Source organism: Charadrius vociferus, unplaced genomic scaffold (genome assembly GCF_000708025.1).
Source record: "Charadrius vociferus isolate BGI_N301 unplaced genomic scaffold, ASM70802v2 scaffold27, whole genome shotgun sequence".
In the NCBI taxonomy this organism is placed as follows: domain Eukaryota; kingdom Metazoa; phylum Chordata; class Aves; order Charadriiformes; family Charadriidae; genus Charadrius; species Charadrius vociferus.
Genome location: NW_009649173.1, coordinates 50976 through 67800, shown reverse-complemented (window position 1 = coordinate 67800; position 16825 = coordinate 50976). Strand labels below are relative to the sequence as shown.

Genomic DNA, 16825 nt, shown 5'->3' with positions numbered 1-16825 from the left:
CTCTGGAGGCGGTGAGGCATCTGTGGGGGCTAGTGGAGGGCTCTGGAGGTGTGGGAGGCACTCGGGGTAGCGGGGATCTCGGGGTTGGTGGGGGCTCTGGAGGTGGTGGGGGCCTTTGAGGGTTGGTGGGTGCTGTAGGCCTCAGTGGAGGTCTCTGAGGGTTAGTCTGGGTTGTGGAGGGCTCTGTGGGCAGCAGAGGGCTGTGGGGGCAGGCTGTTTGGCTTGGGGAAGGAGTGACTCCACTTCAAGATGGTTGATGGATGAAGGAAAGTTGTTGCATCCCCTCACTCCTTTTCCCGCATGTGCACACCTTGTTACAGAGGAGCCCTGTCGTTCAGCTACCTTTTTCCCAAAGTGTTGAAACCTGCCTGGACTGTGCATATGCAGGGAGGGTGACATGGTTTAGAGATACAAGTACGTGCTCCATTTTCAGCCTGGAGCTTGAATTGTGGTTTTGCTAATGCTTTGGTGACATGAGACAGGTTATTTTGAGTGTGCTTTCACTCTGCGGCTAGCCAAGGCCTGTCTGGGTTGCTGTGTCTACTCTATCCTTCCCACAGAAGTGTTCACTCTCAACTGCGGCAAGTCTGGTTTCAGTCTGGGTTGCCAGGGCCACAGGAGAAAGCCTGGGCGCCCCTTCTGCAGAGTTTGATAACTTGCCCACAGCTGGATGGGCTGTCGTTGCCTTCCGCTTTGTTCTCTTAGGCCCTGAAGAAATACAAGATCTCTCACATTGCGGTGGGAAAGAACAACAGACTGGCTCAGGTTCCTGCAGTGTGGGGACCGTGGTGTATGGTCCCAGAAGCCAAGGCAATGTTCAGTTGAATGCACTTGCGCTAGCATCCCTCTCCAGTGAAACCATGCTCTTCATTTCCTTGATTTGATTCATAAGCAGCAGTAATTCTAATGCCTGATTTAGGGGTTATATGTAGTATAATGTATAGCCATGTATAGTCTAGTCTACAGCTATTCTACATTAATTTATGGAATGATGGAAGATTTGTGTCCTTGGAAATTAAAGTGGAAAAATTTTGCAGGATACCTGATCGTGGCCTCAAACTCCACAATTTCTTTTATAGTAGTCTCCTCGCCCACACGTGTGGAGACACCCCCTTGTAGAGGTAAAAGGCCTTTATATGGGTAAGTCTCACACTATGGTTTGAAGATGGCTGGACTCTTGCTTTGTCAGACTATATGGAGCATATGTATAGCTCGCTGTTTTTCTTTAGCCATCTGGGGTGTTTATTTCTTCTTCTTAGGGAGAGACATGCCGAGAGTTGGAGGATAATAACGAGAACAGTGAAAGTTAAACATGATTTTAAAGTGAATTTTCTTTGTTGTGTTTGGCCATCTGACCACATCTGCCAGGACAGCTGGCGGCTTTGCTTCTTGGACAGGCCTTCTACAATGAGCGTTAAGGGAAGGCAATAATTTCTCATCTATTTATTGTCAGTTTCTTTTAGCATCAGTAAGTGGTTTAAAGGGGTTTCCTTAAGACTTAAGAATTGTTGGGGTTAGAAGTAAAATCTGCTTTTCTAGCCTTCTGCTGTTCTAACTCTGGAGTGCAAAGATTTTCTTAGCTCTTACATCCCCTTGTTCTCTTTGAATGAGTGGTTGCTGCCAACTTAGAGGCTTCAAACACAAAGCTCTGAAGGAGCTGCTTTCGTCAGATAAGGTTAGGTGTGCGTGAGGGGCTTATAATGCAACTTCCCTTAATGCAAAATTCAACTGCACTTTTAAGATTTTTTTTTTTTTTCATTCCCAGGGGGAAGAGATAGCTGCAGATTTTATTTTGGAAGAAATTTTTTTCTGCTTCTCCTGTCACTGCCAGTTATCCCTTTCTGAGACAACAGTAAAACAAAAGCATGCCTTGTTCTCAGACGGTGCTATTTGCCCAGTGTTTCCACAGTTTTTTTTCAATGAGCTTGTGGAATATAATTTTCACTTATGTTTCTCTTCATTCTTTAAAAGAAACTGAATGATTTTGTATTTCTGTTTAAACATATTGTGTTGAACACAGTTGTGATGTTTTCAAGCAAGGCCTAACACTCACCATAAGGGAGAAGTGCAGAAAATTATGTAGGTCCATCAGCATACCAAGAATGCATGTTCTCTGCCAGGAAGTAGCAGTGGTTCACATGAAGATTTAATTAGGGCTAGACAATGTCTTCAGATAAATGCCAGGTCTGAAAGAACAAAGATGTCAGAGAAGGTTTGGGGAGAGCTGAGAGTGGTAATACAAGGGATTTTTCTCTTTTCTCCTTCTCTTTATCTGGATAATGTCTGAAGCTAGACAGGCTTTTTATGTTAACTCTTTTGCTTAATGTGGGAAAGTAATGCTAGGATGAGCTCAGAGGATTTGTAATGGAGATGGATAGAGTCTCCTGCATCTAAAGTGCCAGTTTAAATGGCAGCCAGGTTCCTCATCGCTGAAAGCTACCTGTTTTTTTGACTGGCTTATATGGTAGCCTCTAGTTTCCAGTGGTGGCATAACAGAAACTGTATGAGCCATCACCGTGGCCACTAATTACAAACCTCACTAAATTTTTCTTTAATACTTTGATTCACACGTGGACACTGAACTGTCCTTACGTCTCTAGCAACGTCCTCTCCTGAGCAGAGGGGGTGGTTTTCGAAAGGGCTGTTGTATGGAAGGCAGTCAGCTGCTGTGGTGTGCTGAGGATATTCCTGAAACTAAAATCCATTCTGCCCAATCCATATTGCTTTTCACCTGGAGGTTGCAGTGAAGGGAGGTAGGTAATGGCATCATTTTACACGTAAGCTAAAAATCTCATCCAGGATTGTGTAGCAGAATCCATTACTTCCCAAAGGCTTTGTGAGCAAACGATGCTTTTCAGCATCCCACAGGACTTAGAAGAAGTCTTCATGGTCCCTTCACAGTGTTGCTTTCGTTGGTGGTTAGTGCTTCCTAGAAAGCCTCCTCAGGAAGATCCCTGAGCAGGGGCTGTGTGTTGTGGCTGGTGTGCTTCTGGTGTTTTTAAACGGTGCTTGGCGCCTGGTGAATCCAGCGGCTGTCGGCAGTGCTGGATGAGGAGCCCGGAGGGACACTGGAGCTCGCACTGACAGCTTGTGCTGCGCAGCTCTGGCCAGCTGAAGGGTGGCTGTGCCACCAGCCCTGGAGAACGTCTTTGTGAAAGCTGGAGGGGTGGAAAGCCGAAGAGACCAGAGGGTGGAATTGGGTGCCACGGGTTTCACAGGCTGCTGGGGATGTTGGGGCTGACAAGATCCCTTGTGGCATTGGGTGTTGGCCTGGTTGTTACAGCTGAACTGTTTATTTTTTCCTGTTCGTACTGTAAATACAATAGATTAGATCCTTAGAGGAAGACTATTTTGAAGAATACTCCTGATCTGTGAGGAGAAATACAGAAAGATGTGTAGTAAGACGGCAAAGACCGACTGCTTGCTATTGGGAGAGGGGCTGACCTGGGGAAAAAGCTGCAATTTACAGTAGCAGGAATTTGCCTTGAGATTCAACATCCTGCCATAAATTGTGTTTTTATCTTTCTTTGTTCAAGGGAGCCATCTTTAAAGTGTCACCACTCTATTCAAGGTTATTAGAACAAATACCCTTACTGTAGGTTAGCGAAAACATCTTAGATGATTAAAGCTGATTGAATTACAAGAATGTGGAGTACTGGTGACTTCTTTTTGCTCATTCTGCTTATTTGATATAGGCCATATGGCTTACACATGAGAACACAGTAAAACCAGTTAACATTTTGTAGTATTTTCTTTTTCACTCTGGAGACTTGGCAAAGGCTTCAGGAGAGTGTTTATTTGTTTGAATCCAAACAAAATCTTGCTGTTGCCCCCCCCCCCAGCTCCCTCAGGTGCGAAGGGCTGAGTTGGGGCAGTGATGTGTGAAATGGGCTGCTCAGGGGGTGACAGACGGGAGCGTCGAGGTCCATTTTGGTAAGGGCTCTGGACAGGGTTGTGTGTACTGCTGAAGTCAGCCGTTCTTGCTGCAGCCTGAAGTCTTCTTGACTCAAAGCCAAAGACCTCCAGGGAGAGAGGTCCAGCACCTGAGCTAAACACACAGAGACCTGAAAGTTAATTTTTAACAATACAGTAGAAATTAAGGTGTCCTGTATAACTGGGGGTGGGGGTGTTGATCAAACGATGCTGGTTTACATCCCCGGTCCCTGTTGGTGAAGGGAGGTTTGAATGAGGAGTGCTGGTCTGGGCACTCGCCTTGGAGTCTGTTTTCAGAGGAGGCACAGTGCGGTGATTTAATACAGAGTATTGTTTAAGGAGGCTACAAAACCAGGGTTTCAGCAAAAGATACAGAGGCACTTTATTGAAGCAACAGTGAGGCAGACAGCTTTTCAATTGATTTTTATCAAAGCACTTGCAGTTTCCATTCAAGGCTATTAAATTGATAATAAATATGGTGGACAGAGTCTCTTTCCAGAGCTGCTGTTTTGTTCCCCCCTCTTTTTTTCCTTTCCATAAAGAAGCACTTAAGGTATAAGAAACCTGAAGAAAGGTCTTAAGATTTTTCTGAGTCTTAGGGAAAAAAAAAAAGGTTCCTAAATAAATGAGTTGATGGCTACATGCAAGAACAGAGAGATGCATTACAGTGAGCAGCCCATGGTAATCCTGCAGGAGGAATTAACCCAGGCTTTGTTGTCCACATACACTATTTGCCTAATATCCCTTCAGAGTAAACTTAGTACTTTGCTGTGCTGCATGGAAAAAACATTTTTAAAGACAAACCTTTTCCCAATGCCAGAAGTCAGTGTTTAAAGTGCACGCTGTAACCTTAGGATCTGGTACCAATAAAATTACGTGTTTGCAGCATGCCATTGGGATCTGAATCATCTCTCTTTTCATTCATTGCATTATAATAAAATAAAAAGTCCTTTGCATTTACCCATAACCACTGAAGTATTGTGCACTGTTCTAAGGGAAGCTTTTCTCTGTACGAGATAGCAGCAGCTTTTCTTGCTATCGGATGCCCACAGTATATGCTGTATCAAAAAAATTAATTTTGCCTTTGCCTGCAATGAAGAGGGCACAAGAAGTACTCTCCTCAGAGTTTAAGTACTTTTATAGGTACTCCTGTAGCTGGTCAGTTGTTAAAAATCCAGCCCCCCACTGTTCATAAAGAATTGTGCTAGTCATGCAAAAAAGAGCCTGATAAAGTGCTTTTAGTTTTATAAGATTATTTGGATCTCCTTTCACTTCATGACAATGGATTATGTTGTAAGGAAAATCTCCATGAAATATGAAAATGGATATCTTTGCTTTTAAAGGAGCAAATAAATACTGAGTCATGAATCTGGCAACTTGGAGAAACTACATACATGTGTGAAGCTGGATAATTAGTATAATACTATTTAATACTAGGTTTCTAAGACTGGATTTATTTTATAGGCACAAAAGCAGATTGTAGTTCATGAAGGTATTATAGCATGTATTTTTGAGTAATGCAGTTTTATCTCTTCCAGCACAGTACGCTTAAATGTATATTCCATATGCTTCTAATATAAATCTATATGTGAGAGGTTGCAGTGTGAGGACAGCTCGTTCCCAGTTTGATACTGCTCTGTTCATGGACTCAGCAGATTTTCTAAACTGCATATTTAAAATATGCTTAACTAAAAACATAGTTAGAAAATCCCCACAGACCCTTCCAACTGTTTTCATATTTCATCCAAAACAATTTTCACCAAAAAATGAAGTATTGTGTGTTTTCCTTAGTTGAATTAAAAACAGTTTTAAAGTAGTCAGTTTTCCCTTTGATTTTGTAAACTCCATTGGATTTTTAATTAAGCACTCTTTGAAGGTGATCAAGGCATCTGGTAGTGGGGATAATGGTCAGTGGAGGAACCACAGCAGTTGTTGCAGAAATTTCGGTGAGATGATCGTTTGTGGGGAAGGACACTGCATGGTACCTTCAGGGCTGGTGCTCCTCAGGGTTGGCCTAGCAATGTCTTTCCTCGTCTGATATTTCATATTTTACTCTGAGTAAGTAATTGTATACTTTGTAGTTTAAAAATCTGTGCAATGTATCGGTGCTAGAACACAGGTGAGAAAGAAGCGTTGTAGGAGCCCTGAGAAGTTCGGAAGTGACCCGAAAGGCGAGCCTGAGTAACACGGATTTTCCCCCACATGATGAGTCTGCACAGATCACCACGAACTAGTTTTCAGTTTTCTCATTTGCATCCACCTGGGGTTACTAGGTTACCACGTGAAAGAAACTTGTTGCTGAGTATAAAAATGCTATCTAGAATAGATAGGCCTTATCTTCAGTATTTGCTTAGTCAGTCTGCTGACAGTTCACCATTGTTTGGCTCATTTGTTTCAGTTATCGTCAGTGGGAAAGGGCTCTTTTAAAACTGATGATTCTTGAGCACAAAAGATGCTGGTCTAAAGGCTTTGCTACAGCCTGGTCTCTCTTCCCTAAGGAGCAGGTCCTTTGCTACAGGTAAACGTGTCTTTACATAACTCATGGAGCCAGATCTTCCAATCTGTAGGTACTCTTCCCGTTGCTCAGGAAAGGGAGACGCAGATAAATTCAGCCAGTCCATTATTGGCAGCACTGTCTTTAAATTTAAATATACTCTCTACGATTGTTCTGTACCTGCCGGAGTTACAAGGTAGGCCCCATAATGTAGTAACTCATTTCAAAATCAAGGATTAGGGAAGAAAAAAACCTCTGTGTATGTATATACTCTGTCTTTGTTTGGGCAATTCCTGGCACAGCTATATAGAGACTATTTACCGCCGCTTCTGTATCTCACAGTTCACAGAAACCCTTTGGCAGCTCAGTCTCAGCGTAGTCTCAGAGAGCATCAGGAGACTCAAAAATGAGAAGATATTCAGAAGAAACCTGTTGAATAGTTTGGTTAGTTCATAAGCGTGCTTATTCTTTGAGAGTAAGCCAGTCTGCTCCCCAGCTGGTCCTCAGAAGCCTTCTGTGTTAGATTACTTTAGGAAGAAATTCTTTGTTCAAATACAGATCAAAGAAAACGTACACAAAGTGAAGGCACAGATTGGTGTTATAAACTGTGTTTGAACCCCAAGAACTTTGCAGAGCATCGGTTTCTTGTTCTTAAGGCAAGAAAGACTTTCTTACGTCCCAAATGTGGTCAGGAATGTTGAGGATATTTTTAACTTGGACATGTTGTATCCTCTGTATTTTTGTGGGATACATCTACTGCAAGAAGTGTGACCAGCTTTGTATTTGACCCAAATACCAAAAAATTCACATTTCTTGCATAGCTGAGTAAATGCAGAAAAAGTTCCATTTTAAAATCTGGTATTTCCTGACTTTTTTTAAAAAAAAAAACTTTAGTTTTTTTTCAATTATAGCTTTCTGCATTTATTTTCCTTTTGGAAGGAAAAGGACGTCCTTCTTTGCCTATACACAAAAAGCTACCTTGAGCAGAATGAATAAATTGCAAGCTTGAGCAGCTTTGCCAGCAAATTTTGGAAAGTCTTTATGCTATACTGGGCCCACAGGCTAGCGGTATTTCATAGCTCCCCCATCACTTTGTCTTCTCAGAGTAACAAATACGTCTGTATGTTTTGATAGAGGTATTTTACTAAGCTGTGATGACCAAATACTTACTAAATAGATATTTTTTTCCAGACCTCTTCAAGACTTTAGTTAGTAATTATGTCCAAAAAGTCAAGCCTGAAGTAAGTTTTTGACTGAGGTGGTCCAGAGATGAGATATTATATTGTAGCTCTTCCTTCCAAAACATCCTTCATTGCAGTTGATGCAATGGACATCTGTTGGGCTCAGTACAAATGCTTTTCCCTCTTTATATGAAGCTGTCGAGAATCTGAACTCCTCAGTGTTCACCAAAAAGCGCTCCGATCAGTTAACTGAGTATTAAGGTATGCAACCAGTTAATTGGTTCTTAATTTAAGCTTGGGAGAGAAAAATGTGCAAACTTTATTGGAATGTTTCATCTGGAATGAATCTTGAAATTGGTCTCCACGTTGTGACCAGTGATTACCTGCATGCTGTCTGGTATTTTTCTGAGCAGTTGTTGTGGGGTGTAGGTATGATAATAAGATGATTGATGGTGAAAGGTAGGGGTTAAGCAGGATCTGGCATATATTTGGTTTTGGGGTACCCTTATCTCATGTTTAAGCTGTTGTAGTAAATAGCTTGTTTTTTCATTATCTTGGAGCTGCCCTTTCTGTGCTGATTTTCGGTTTTTCTAATTAGAAGGGTATTTTAGTGAAAAGAGCGATCTCAGACCTTTGTGAAATTTTCTGCTAGTACAAATAATGGTAAATCTGAAATCACTTATTAGACAAGAAGTTGTTATGGCAACTATAAGATGGTTGGCTAATCAGAGAGTGAGATCAGTTTTTATTTACAAGCATAATGAGCAATTAAGTTTGAGCAGCTGTCAGACTTGGAAAGTGATTAAAGTTCAGCAAACAACCCAAATGGGTCAGCGTTCAGTTCTGGTGATTTTCTGACACTGCAGCTTGATCATGTGTGGGTTTTACCTACTATAATTAAAACTGCCTTTAAAATCCCCATCTATGCCACAGACTTGGCATAGCTAGCGAGTAATGAAAAATCCCTCTTCCAACCAAGTTCCTTAAAGACTATTGGCCTTGATTCTTGCTGCAGCTAATGAGGTATTTCACGTGTAGCATCCCTTAAAGCAAGCCTTAGTTTGCATGCTGGCTTGCAGAATCATCTCCAGGCCGTTGATGATCACCAGGAGAGAGATGAAATGGTGCAGCCTCGCTCAGGCAAGCTTTACACCTCTAAAGGGCACTCTTTCATAAAAGGCATCATTATACTCGTTGGTTGCTTAGGAAGCTGTGCTTGGCTCGGAGGAAGGACGTGCACAGTGTACGTGAATGTAAAACCCAAAAGAAGTTGAGAAAGTCTTGGTTCACCCAGAAATGTAAGGGAATGCCCGGGAGAGGCTAACCTCAGCTGGAGCTGGTGAAGCTCAGTCGTTCAGCTGGCCACCAGCGAACGGGACCAGGCTAGTGCCTTTGGTGGTACTCACTGCTTTCCCAAGCAAGAGCAGTGACACTAACCTATATCAGTGTCACACTGCCAAAAAGGCTTCAGTAGGTTTCGTGTTTGTTATTCGGTATCCTGTGACATCTCCTGTGTTGTTGATTAACGAGCTGTAAGCAGCAAGGACCAGAGAGGTGGTTCTCTGTAGATTCCAGAAGATCGTGTATGTTCACACTGGGGAAAGTTCCCTTCCCATCCATCCTCTGCAATTTTCAGAATGCACTAGATCGGCCGTTTTCATTTGCTAGGATTTGCTTCCCCGCTCCATATGGTAAATAAGCCAAACTGTTTGTAAGCTGTGCTCAAGATCTGTGTTCTAGTTAGAATTTTAACTGTCCAAGGACCAATATAGTTATTTTCCAAAAGTATGCTGCAGTCCCCTGATACGTTTACATTGGTTTTAATTTTACGACACTAATAGTATCATGTAATATAGGCGACTGCAGTGGAATGTGAAATGCATTGGGACAGTTCCTGACCTGAAGAATTTACAAAGTCGTATGACTAGATGACACGAGCTGGTGAATGGGGACTTAGGGGAAAATTAAAATGACAGTCTCAGAAATAGGCATTTGCATACTTGATCTGAACTTACGGTATTTACATTTTCTGTTTATCAGTCTTTTTCAGGCTTTCCTACGGCAGTGACACATGAGAAACAGGGCTGTAGAAACAGAGCAGAATTTTTAATAGGGTTATTAGAGACCAAGGAATCTGCATTTCTCAGCCTGTACAAGACGGAATTGCACACATATATCTTGTTATTATTGTTGCCTGATTTGCACTCAGGTTTCCCGAGAAGATCGTTTGGAAGTGTTTAGCCGCTAAGCTTTTGCAGGCAGAGCGAGCTTGGATTGTTGGAACGGGCCGCTGGCAATAGAGCCCTTCAATGACAGCAGCGTTGGCAAAAGCGATTCCTGTTACCTAGCGGAACAGGAGCCAGCTCTCCCCTCTTCCCGTGGTGAAAACGCTTAGTGTATTCCAGACGCTGATCTTCAAGCCGTGGAGATATTGGAAAATTTGAATGGGATCAGAGCTAGCCGCCTCTTGCACAGGCCTGCTGTCATCTTGTAGAGCAGTGTGAGCGAAGGCTGCAAAATTGAAAAGCAAACTGAAGCATTTCACACTAGAAAACGTGAGCTTGTCAGCCCTCAGAAGCTGCAGACTCCTCGCTGTCTAGTTTGCTTTACGTGTGGGATAATCGTTTTCCAGAGGACACAGCTTTCACCTTCGTAGTTGTAGATGTATGGGAGAACTGGGTGTGGGAACATGCACGTGAAATAGTCCGCGGCAAGAGTTGTTTTGTTTCATTCATAACACATTTTAATTATCGTGTATGAACATTTACTTAAAAATCTGCTGTAGCCTGCTGCAGCTAAGGAGTAAACTTGTTTGTAACTGCTTTTTTTTGTAGGAATGAAAGATTTTGACTTTTTTTCCCTCACTAAATGTAATTAGTGTTTTCAGTTTATTTTAAGCTTGTGAGAATGTGGGCAATTGACTTTAGGAGTAACTTGTAAAAAAATAATATAAATAATACTGCTGTAGGAGCCTGATGGATTATCTTTGCCTTATAGTTTGTTTGCAGCAAACATGTTACAAGTGAGTGGGTGGGAGGGGGAGTTTTAAATATATGGGGATGGATTTTTAGAGTTTGCAGCTGACGTGGATTAAAAATTCTTAGAACATTCATCCATGAAAGGCAATTAGTTTTGTTTTATGAATATGAAAAGCACGTAGCTTGTAAGTACTGGAGTGAAGTCCCAAGTGAGTTATTAGAACTTGCTTTACTCATGTAGTACAAAATTAGCCATCAAGAGCTGATAGATTTCAAATATAGCTCACTGACACACTGATCATCCATAACTTTTCATAAAGACATTTTTTCGGTCTCACCTGTAATTACTGGGTGCCAGTGAAGTCCTGAACGGGGCAGCTAGTCACAGATCAGGACACCTTCTTGCACTCGATGGTGCTTGCAACGTTTTGTGCAGCTGGCATATCAAATTGTAATACTGCTCTGCCTGCACTTCTGGGTGGTAAAACTGCATCTGGATGCATAGAATATTCCACTCTCTCTCTCTCACCTCCTGGTAGTATATTACTGGTCAAATGCGTTCTTCTGCTTTGTATTGTGGTATTGTTTTTCTGCGTTTTGGGGGGAATGTTTTAAAAAGCAATTTGCAACACTTTATTTAAGAAACCGTCATACCAGTCTTCTGTGTGACTCTTATAAATAAAACCCCACTGTAATAGAGCCTTTAGGCATATTTGTTAACAAGGAAGTTGAGAAATAAATCACTACTTTCAGCTGCCCCTTCTCTCAGATTTGTAAGTTAAGGCTGATAAAATTAATGGAGTCTCCTTTTTTTATTTTTTTTTGCCATTTTTTTTGGCGTTAGTACAAATTCATGTATATGTATTAGATAGTTGTTTAAAAGCTTTTTTGGAATATTGGGGTTGTCTGTTGTGAGTTGTCTTTCTGGTGAGAAAAGCTTCTCAGCTATTAAGGGGTGTTTGGAAAAAGACTATTTTTTCAGCTTCTTTGGCTAGTTTCTTCATCTGGTTTGGTTTTGGTTTGGGGTTTTTTTTGGGGGGGAGAGCCAAAGATTCAGCTATTAAGAAATTTTGTATTTCTGGTGTTGAAGAACAGGCATTATTCATCCAGTATGTCAATGTTTTAATAGCCTAAGTTTCTCATTTAAGGAACTGGTAGCCCTAATTAAGCAACAAGGTAGTCCCCCCCCAGTCATCCAAGTTCCTTGGAAAAATTAAAACAATATAAAAACTCTTTGGCAAGTCGTAGGGTACAATCCAAGTTCTGCCTATGGAAATGACTAAAGATCAGTGTGATTTGGTATATAGCACCAGCTGCCTTACCGTGATGAAAGGAAGAGGAGATTTGGGTAACCATCCCGACGCAGTGACCTGTTGAAACAACGCTGTGCTGATAAATTCTCCCATACAGAGTCATATGGACAAGTCACAGCAGTCGCAGTCTAATTGAGAAAGGCAAATCCGAGGAAGAACGTTTTGTCACCCAGAAGGTTTTAATTTGTGCTTTCGTGCCTCTCATCTAAAGAAGAAAGATGGACACTCGGAGTGTGATAATATTAGACTACTGGAAGCGTTGCCTAATAGATCACAGATGTTTGCCAAGTGGCGAGCCATCATCTCCACCAACACAACAGTACGGGGGGACAGTCTGTCATGAGATGTGACATGTCATAAAGGCACATTGATTTGTCGCTCCCCTACAGTAAATCACACGGTAAACATCTCCATTCGAATCCATTAAAATCCATTAATACGGGACATATATTTTAAAACGGCTTTGACATTCCTGATTGAAGGCTTCAGCGTATTGATTTCTGACGTGAGCGGGTCCTTGTTTGTCAATTGCAGAGTAGCGCCGTATTTTGAATATCGTGGGTTTGCAGTGAGATGGGAACCTGGCCAAGGTCACCGCTGAAAGAGGTGAAGAAACATGCAGTGCAGGCTCAGTTTTAGGGAAAAGTGCCTCTGAATCATGCAAATGGCTTGATGAGCTGGGAGCTGCTGCCATATGACCTAGCTCTGAAGGACAGCTATTTATGGTACATGGGTCAACCTGTTTGCTTTAATGAGTGTAAAGTATGTGGGAGGAAGGCAGTTTTTTGTGTTTTGTTTTTAAAGCTGTGTAGAATGAAGAAGTCGGAGGGATTTCACTTTGTTTTAAAGAAGCAGTAGTCTCTTTCTGCCATCTGTTTTCAAAGAGAGCAACTTATATACACATGTCATTCAGTGGAGCATGCTGTCAGCAGCAACAATTTCTGCTGATGGGGGAACTTCAGTGAGAAGATTCGTAACAAAAGTCTTATTGTGTAGAAACACACTGTTCTGCTTGGGATTCAGATTCCAGTGCTTTTAAGGACTATGACTAAACCATCATTTGTGCCTGAGATGAATGATATCTGAGTACAGAAACTGCCTTGACTAGTTACCCTGTCAGGCCATTTCTGTACAATACAATAGTGCGGTACTGGATGGTCACTCGGGTTTTATGAACTGCAAATGCATCGAGACCTACAAGATGTGATAAACTAAAGCGAGTCAGGCTGATATGCTGTCTTGCCTACTCTGGTATTATTATGAGGATTTCTGGTTTGGTTTTCTTCTTGTTCAGGTGAAGCTCTGATCTGAGAATGAAAGAAAAATTTTCTTTGTTATACAGCTGTTAATATTTGTTAAATATGTATTAATCCATTCACCTTGCTCTACTTCTGAAACTGCTGCGCAGCTACGCTCTGTTAATTAGCTGTAGTTTTCTGCTCCTGAGAGGCTGAATTTGTGGGAGACGTTGGGCGATGTCTTTTCTGTAGCATATCTAAATCACAGGAATATTGTAGCATAACTGTGAATACCATGTGGTCCTTAAAAAGGCACAGTAATTGCATATTACATATTCATGATTGCAGGTAAGCGTGATGTGGAAAGCAGGTTTGAAGAAGCTTGGCATTTGGGCGGCAGCTTCAAAAAGAAAAAAACGTGGAAGTTAATTGGAGAAAATGACAGTTCCCAGTTTGCCACTGTGCCTTCAAACAGCATTCGAGCTAAATAGTCATTTTGATTGCACATGTGCATGTCCACAGCTTCTCTTGTTATTTTATTTTAATGTAGACTCTGCAGTCATTATAAATTATGATTATTCATTTATTCAGCCCCAGAAACTTTGGCAAAACAAGCGGAGGAGAGACGACTTCATCCCAAGGAGTTTTGATGCAAGCATAGCTAAAATCAATTGAAAAATCACAGCGGTCAAAGTGGATGACCAGTGCTGCAGCAGTACAACCCAAATCACGTTTTCCTGTAATGCCTTGCAGTTCAGATTGAGCCCGTTTGTTCTAGCTGACTGGCTTTTTCTTTGGAAGTGTGAAGCTCAGCATTTTCAGAGCAGTGTGAAATAAGGAATGTAGAAAAAGGACTTGGAGCAGTGAGGTGGCTAATTGAAAAATGCTATTGGAGCTGTGCTTTCTAACAAAGAAACTGGCAGGGTTTTATGAGTAAGTCACTTCAGAGTTGAGTTTTGATCTTGAATTTTGAATGAGTCACATTTATTTTTTAATAGCAGCATTTTGATAAAAAGGAAAAAGCCTCCTGTTGGTTACCATAATGTCTAAGTGTCCGTGACTGTCTTTCTAAAAGCAAATACAGAGGAAGCAAGAATAGACTGTTAGGTCTAGGAGTATCCAAGTGTGTTATTCGAGTGTATCTCTGTCTTCCAAGTGAGATGTCTTGAACTCAGCAGCCATGTGAATGCTGAGGATCTTTAGTCTTATCTTCATTTTGCTTGGACAGCTGAAATATGTTTCCCATGGCCTCTGTATGGTCTTTCCCAGGTCTTAGTGACGGTGCCATGCAGGTCATTGATGATTTGTTGAATCCAAGAGAGACAACTGCAGTCACAAAACGTAATGATGCTTTAAAGCAAAACAATTCTATACGCTACAGCTCAGAGGAGAGATGTTATCATCTCCTTCAGTAGCTTATCTTCCCTTGTGGGCTATCTTGTGTGTTTTGCATTGCCTTGCAAAACTCTGTTATTTTTTTTCCTGAAAGACCTTTGTCCATTCTATAAAAGCATTCTGCATTTGACCTCAGCTGATAGCCCTTGTTTGTGAGAGTGCTCCACCAAGCTGAAGGGAGGGGGACCAGTAGGGTGGAAGTAAAAGGCTGCTAGTACTGTGGCTTCTTCTGTTCTCTGTCACATATTATGCAGAGTGAAATATAACACATCTGACTGTTTGATTTGCTAATTTCAGTCTTGGAGCACAGCTGGTAGGCAGGTGGACTGTTCAGAGGCAAGACAAAGATCTAAGAACCGAGATCTTCTGAACTTCCAAGAAAAAACAAAAAAAAAAAGAAAAGAAAAGATGTTTTATGCTGCTTGAGCACCAAACACTGTTGGAGGGAAGGGGAGAAATTTGGAGTTGGAACTTTCTTGCTTTTGGATCTCTCTAATATGGTGCATTGGTGTACATGCTTCTTTCAGAAACAGAAGATGATTTTTTTATATATAATTCTTCCCAAACACATGAATCAAAAGTCTCCGAAGCAACATCCGGAGAAGTCCCAAGACAGAAAACTGATTTCTCTGAGTACAAAGATGTGTTCATTCACAAGATTCTGGTATTCAGACAGAAAACAGCGCAGTTGTCCCATTTTCATTTAATGTGATTTGTAGCTACTGCAACATTTAACTTTCACTTTTGCCTTTTCTTCCAAGAACTTTATACAGCACCACAGTCACTTACTGGTGCTTATAGATAAATCTTTTGGGGAGATTTTTACCCTGGTCGTGCCTGCTGTCACCATTCAGCTAGAGTAGATGTTCTCAGTGCTTCCAGCAGTGAGTTGTTCCAACTCAGCTACATAAACATGCATATGGCATGTGAGTTAAATAGCATACAGACTTCAACTTGTGCAGTTGCAATCCTAATGAAAATCTTCAGGCTGTCTTCGTTGGCAAGTTCAGTGTAATGGTCAGAGGCGAGTATTGGAAGGGGGAAGCAGGGAGGAGCGAGGAGTTCTGCTTTATCTCCTCCCTATGTGAACAAAGTTGAATTTTAAGAGTGTCATGAACATGGAACTGTAACTTTGAAGCAAAAGTAGTATGAACTGGAAAGGGCTGTGAGAGCAGCATCTCAAGGACCACCAGTGTTAGCATTTCTTTATTAGGTACCTTTTGAGCTGGGTTGAAGATGGGGGGTAAAAGTTCTTCTGGTTTTTTTCCTGCATTTAAAAGAACGTTTGTGACCTGCCCTGCATAGCCTGTTTATTACGTGGCAGTTACATGGGCATTTCTGATTTGATTTCCTTGTGGTGACATCTCCCGGGTCAGAGCAGGTTGCTTGGGAAGAGGTTTGGCTCAGGAGGGGGGTGTGCACTGAGACAGTTCACCCTGGAAACTACGCTACTGCGCAGCGCCTTCTGAATGCCATCAAATATACACAATTTCAGTGCGAGCAGGGAAATACTGATATTGCCATTTGGCAGGGTGCAGAAACGCGGCCACAAGAGTTAGATCTCAGAGGGAAGGTGTGAATGAAAAAATAGCACAATTTTTTCTCCTTTTCTTTGCAGGCTAGAGATAAGCTAATGCTTGCGTCTGCATATGCGGTGTCCAAGGTCTGCAGCATGTCAGGCGTGGAGAGCCAGATTGTCTTTCTTTCTACCAGTACATTTTTGCTTTAATTTGGGAAATGTGGTGGGAACCGATAGCATCTTGTTTCTGAGAGAGACTTTCTGATGATCTTACTGGTGGTATCACGTCTCCGTGTGAGACAATAACTGCTGGCCCCTGCTGCGGTGACAAACGAGGCAATAACAGAGCGTTCGGAGTCGCTGTAGGGGCAGAAGCTGTGCAAGGCACCCTTGGCACCGGGTCTGGGAGCTGCCAGCCTTTTTGTTACACAATTAAACTATACCATAAACTCTTCGGTTCAGTGAGGGGAGGGGTAGGAGGGACTCCTACTCGTTGCTTTTTTCCTTGTCTTATTTAACATTTCTTATGTCACCCTGGAATCCTTTGGTCATGTTCCAGAGTCCTTGTGTGAACTAGTGCCATTTAGATGCCTTTTAATGAGCTTGAAAGAGATTGAGGAACTGGTGGCTTTTTTAAAGGGTATTTGTATGATTTGCATGCCATTCCCTCACAATTCTGTGATAGTTTCCAAAATTTGTTTAATCTTGTCAGTCGTATCTATTTGCTGTTTGAGGAGAAGTCTCGGAGAGATGCATGGCTTCCAAAATGTCCAA

The 16825-nt window shown here is 41.9% G+C and overlaps 1 protein-coding gene across 1 annotated transcript in view; it reads left to right on the top strand.

The window, feature by feature from the left end:
• Window positions 1-7062: 7062 nt before the first annotated feature.
• Window positions 7063-16825, top strand: part of TOM1L2 (target of myb1-like 2 (chicken)) — a 46583-nt gene continuing 36820 nt past the window's right edge. The window contains exon 1 of the mRNA XM_009888525.1: window positions 7063-7067. The gene's annotated coding sequence lies outside the window, so the exon portion shown is untranslated. The remainder of the gene's footprint in view (window positions 7068-16825) is intronic.